The sequence below is a fragment of the Lycium ferocissimum genome, chromosome 3, assembly GCF_029784015.1.
Source record: "Lycium ferocissimum isolate CSIRO_LF1 chromosome 3, AGI_CSIRO_Lferr_CH_V1, whole genome shotgun sequence".
In the NCBI taxonomy this organism is placed as follows: Eukaryota; Viridiplantae; Streptophyta; class Magnoliopsida; order Solanales; family Solanaceae; genus Lycium; species Lycium ferocissimum.
The window spans coordinates 10,149,953-10,155,450 of NC_081344.1; the positions used below are offsets into that span (position 1 = coordinate 10,149,953).

The 5,498-nt window shown below is 32.6% G+C and overlaps 1 long non-coding RNA gene across 1 annotated transcript; it reads left to right on the forward strand.

Annotated features, from left to right (window-relative positions):
* Positions 1-255: 255 nt before the first annotated feature.
* On the forward strand, positions 256-5,045 carry LOC132049668 (uncharacterized). The gene is made up of 4 exons (XR_009413139.1): positions 256-539; positions 647-721; positions 4,335-4,511; positions 4,933-5,045. It is a non-coding gene; the product is annotated as an uncharacterized LOC132049668 (long non-coding RNA).
* The last annotated feature ends 453 nt before the right edge of the window (positions 5,046-5,498 follow it).

Sequence of the window (5,498 nt, forward strand, 5' to 3'; positions counted from 1 at the left end):
TTAATAAAAAATGGCATGAATGAGTTATTTTGGTAACGGGTGATGACATAAATGAGCCAAACTATTGACGAGTGGCATAAATGAGTCATTTCCGATAGTTCGATGGCATATTTTAGCCTTTTCCGTTTTAGAAATTCACGATGACTAATTAATTATCTTCTCGCCATTTTATTCTTAGTAAATTTTTTTTATTAATGGAGATAATACACAAATAGAGTAAATATTTAATGGAGAGATTAGCATTTAGATATAAATAAGTGTAAAATTAGTCAAAATACTTCTCATAATTAATATTTCTCAAGGGAGTGTAAATAAAACAAATGACAAATAATTTGATACGGAGGGAGTACTACTTGGTCATATGGGTCATCTATTTTTCTCTAACACGTGTGGTTTATGTTGCTCCCCCACTTCACGACATTAGTCCAATCAACAATCTGTTCATCTTTTACATGCATTTCAGTTAGTGGAACTGCTCATGTTTGGATTATTCTGCTCTATGATGGGCTTTTAATTCTTCTTCATATCTACTCTCTCCAGTATATCCCCTTCATTTTTTTTTTTTTTTCTTTTTTGCAAATAACCCTAACCTATGTTCTGTCAATTTTTTGTTTTTTATTTCTGATTTTTGGATTTTTTTTTTCAGGGATGATCATGACCAACTGGATTTTTTAATTTTTTTTTTTTTTGGCTCTAGAGCAGCTTCATTTTGTCTTCATAGGTCAATTTTCTGTTATACTGAGTCTCTGGCATTGAATGTCTTACCTTTTACTTTCTTCGTTTACTTTCTTCGTTTCTAAATAAATAGTGTTTTAGGCTTTTTATTTTATTTCAAACTAAGTGGTGCTTTAGGAAAATTTCAAGAAGAAATTGATCTTGTTGTTCTAAAACTACCCTTATTTACATAATCAAGAACAATTAAGTAACTTTTCTTTTATAGACATTTAATTAATGGTGAGTTAGTAAAAAAACTTCTAATTTTCTAAGGAGTGAACACTTTCTTAAGGGGTGTGCATAGGCTAAAAAAATCACTTATTATAAAACGGTAAAACGGAGGGAGTAATAGATACTGGACAGCATAATTCCTTATCTTTCTTAGGATGGTTTTAGTTGAAATAAGTGTGTGTGTTTTTTATGCTGCATCATCCTGTTTCGACCTAAATGTCCTTCCATACTAAAGATTGTCTGGATGTTGGTTTAGAATGAGTTTGATGTTTCAAGGGTAATTAACCACAAGTCCTGTCTTTTCAACCAACTTTGGTTACAATGTGATTGAATCATGCACACTGATCCTCAATTTATTCAAAGCAATTGAGATGATACAGCTATCAAGTACAAAGACTTATCCAAAAAAAAAAAAAAAAAAAAAAAAAAAAAAAAAAAAACAAAAAAACTGCATAGAGGATCATTAATAACTATGTCACACAAACTTGGAACTTTATCTGAAACTGAGATTGCAATAGTACTATAGTATTCATCCATGTGAAAAACAAACAAACCCCATCGCTGTCTTCTCTACAAGAAGAAATATAAATCAGATTATACTAGCTAGGCCGTTGCTTAGCTCTATAGAAACTTGTATATCAGCTCTAGTTAAGTCTATATTGTGTTTACGGAGCAATTTCCAATGAGCTAGTGTTTTGGTTTGTTAACTAGACAAACATATTTGTATTGTTTTTGTCTTGAGCATCTGGTTAAGTAATAGAAGATTAGATGAACAATTGTTGTAAAACATTAGACGATGCTGGTAAGACGAGCCTTAGAAGTTAAAAGAAGACCCTGGTATCATTAATTGATCAATAGATTCAAGGCAAACTCTATAAAATGGTTGGTGTGAGGTGTGTCCAAACTTGTGGAACTGTCTTCTACTGATGCTTCATAAATTACTTGGTAAGTCTGCTACTGCTGCTTCATAAATTACCTGGTAAATTTATTTATATGTGAATCTATGTTTTAATTGTAAAAATTAAATTCTAGTGAGCTGGATAGTATTGACCTAACCTTGAGATGAATGTTATGGCTTTCCTTTATGGAACGAATCAAGTAGGTGCTCCTTTTCCGATTTATGCTTAGAAAGCTACTTCACTAGGAGATGTTTCTCTTCACTAGGAGATGTTTCTCTTCACTTTTACTGCATATGGTAACAATTACCAAGTGCTTTTTGCTGTATATGTCATCTCCCTTGGACCTTTCAAAAACATTTGAGACAGAAAAGTAATTGAAGCAACAATAACTGAAGTGTTGTAATTTAAGGAACTGCATAATGTTAAATAAAATTTCGAGAAAGAATTTTACAAGCTTAAAGCAGATTTAAATTTAATGCCTGAATAACATCTTCATCAAAACATTGTGATCTAACATAATGAAATTTCTTCCGATAATATCGTTAGTTATAATCTTGATAAAGTTTGATTTTTTCTTTTGACTGTATTTTGAAGAAATTGAGCTCTTCAAATACGAGTTCCTGTGAATTGATCTGTGTGAGCTAACTATAAAATTTAAATTTTTAGCTTTTGCTTTGATGTAGGAGCTCGGTTATATGTTACTCTATTTAATAACTGCTTAATAAATTAAAGAAATACGTGGTAAATTAGACTTTAAAATTAATTCTAAATGCTGTGAGATTTAAGAGTGCTAATAGAATGAAAAGGTCTGTTAATGTCTACAACTTTGTATTGCTTTGTTGAAGCTATATTGAGGCACCTTATTGAGGTATAACCAGCAACGTATTTCATTTCTTAAATAAGACTTAAAGTTGCCGTGAGAACTATATAAAGATGGATATGACAGGAAATTGAGAAGGATAAACAGGAGGTAAGTTTTACTTCTTCCCACTCAAAGCAAGAAAAGTGCAATAGGAAGTTCGTTTAACTTATGTGCTTAGTGGCATTTTCAGATTTTTAAGCATGGTTCTCCAATTCTCTTTTTCTTTAGTTTTGGAATTAGATGTTTTATTGGAGGCTTACAATTTTTAAAAGGAATAGATTGTCAACCAAGTTTATGGGGAGAGAATGGAAAAACTTGGCAAGCTTATGGGATTCAACATAAGGTGTGATCATATATGCGATAGGTGGACTACCCTGCTTCTCCAGCTGGTGGTCTTAATTTACCATGCTTAGAAAAATTGATTTCTCAAAATTTTTGAGACTTAATATGAAGAATTGCTACCACCAAAATGAATGAGCTTTTCAGGCCAAGAGATAAAGGGTTACTGTAGATAAAGTATGACTGTTGTCAATTTCATTTCTTCTGGTAGGGAGTCCTTGAAAAGGTGCCCTGATTAGTCTTGGTTTGGAAACATACCCACTTCTGGATTGTGGTAACAATTCTGTTCTCATCTGATGTAAGAGTAGAGCTTATAGTTTAGTTTTACATTGCCCTATAATATTTTTGTATTTATATGCTTTATTAGTTCAAGTCTCTTCCTTAGACACAACCTAGATGTCCATTCATTGATTCATATCTCTTCCATGATAAATGTCATCTCTTTTACCTTTTTTTCCTAGTTGCAGTGGTCTTAAAAAGAAGATGTCAAGCAATATTGGGAGGGACTACAAGTAGAAGCCTTGGCTGTCTTACTACTCACAGTTGATAGAAAGCAAGAACTTTTGGCAATCTTTTGGCTCTTGACCTCTTATTACTTGCCATGTTTTGTTGGTGTTTTTTTGATTTTCAGTGCATCAAATCACTGTTATTGTCACTATTCAGTTTAGTCACGTCATCGACTTAGGTTCATCATCTTATGGTGTCAATTGCTTCTTGTAAGATGTTATGAAGTCTCTGTTTGATCTGTAAATGAATGACTATAGATATCCTGTTAGGCTAAAGTCTAATTTCTGCTGGTTTGTTGTTTACTACTTTAGCTGGGAAAGAAGCATTTGAAGCATATATTGGATCCATTCACTGATAATCTATGAGAGTCTTTAAATGAATTTTCATATTCATTTTGAGTTATCTCAAAATAATGAGTACAAACTTTATTTCAACTTCTTTTTTATAATTCATCTGCCCTGACCATGCGCAACGGAGTACATTCTACTTGCTTCATAGATCTTTGATGGTTCAGAAAAAAGGTTAGTAGGTTAGTTGAGAAGCTAACATGTTGGGCCCGTGTGTAATCACAATTTGGTAGCCAATAGTTTTGTCATTTTTATTGTGTGTAATCAATAGTAATGAAATTTCTAAGAGTGCATATTTTTTTGACATTTTAATGGGATTAAATTGCAGTGATGGACAAATCTCTATTCATTTTCATCCTCCTCCGTCTTTTCTTGGTGGATTCTTTATATGCATGTGATTCTTTGTTAAATGTCTTATGAATTTTTTTTGCCTAGGTTCACACACTGACGCACTACTACTAACACCGGTCATGCTGAATTGTATCTAAACAGACGGTGTTTTGAGACAGAGGAGAACTTTGATGCAGCCAAACTGCTTGACAACTGAACATATTTTTGTTCGTTCATTTTACAGGTCTCTGTAGTTGTTCGGCAGCATAAGCCATTCAAAAGGTACATTATTTATATCTGCTTGATAGAATTAGTAAACGATGAATTATCCGGCTTTTTTATATAACTTTCTGAAGGATGTCCCATGTCATGGTTTACAACTTACTATTCTATTTTGCATCTTATGGACAATATGGCTGGAGAGGAACAAAGCTTGCTTTGAAGGGCTGAGAACTCACATTTCTAGAATTAAGGATAGATTTTCACAAAATTTGTACATCTGGTGTAAAAGTAGCTTAATAGATAGTTTGAACCACTATACGGATTTCTTGGATATGCTAGGAAGACGAGTGTAGTAGGCTGCTTTTTGTTTTTTCTGTTGTTTTTGTTTCTTTTGCTGTACCATCTTGGTACCATGTAATAAAATCTTTACCTTATCAAAAACAATGTCATGGTTTACAACTCTATGCTGCTATCTGTGCAGATGACTTATGCTATCCTCTTTGATTTTTTGGTCCATGTCGCAAGACTGCAATCATTATTTGTCAAATTATGTCTAGGGAAGAAAAGGCTAAACCTTTCTGTTCATTGCAAGAAAAAGTAACTTAACTATCCGTGTTTTGTTTTACAATGGGAAGATTGCATAAAACATATTAATCAAAATGGATAACATGTGACAATAGCACAATAGCAGTTTGTTATGCCAAACAGAATCACTTGGATCATTATTTTGTCTTTCTATTCATGTAAAAGATTCTAATAATGGATCCTCATAAAAGTTGTAATCACTAAAAAGTTTAAAAATTTAAAATATATGTCTAGAATCTAGCTTAAAATTGCATTTCTATTCTTTTTGATAAGTAAAAAAGGTGCCGGCGAGCATTTAGTATTAGAAAGAAAATGCACCGAAGGATAGGTGTAAATAATAACAAAATGAGAAGCGTAACACACACTACTAAAAAATCAGCGTTTAGTGACGGAATATTAGCGACAGACCATATTCTGTCGCTAATTAACGACGGATTAGCTACGGATACCTCATTTTGTCGC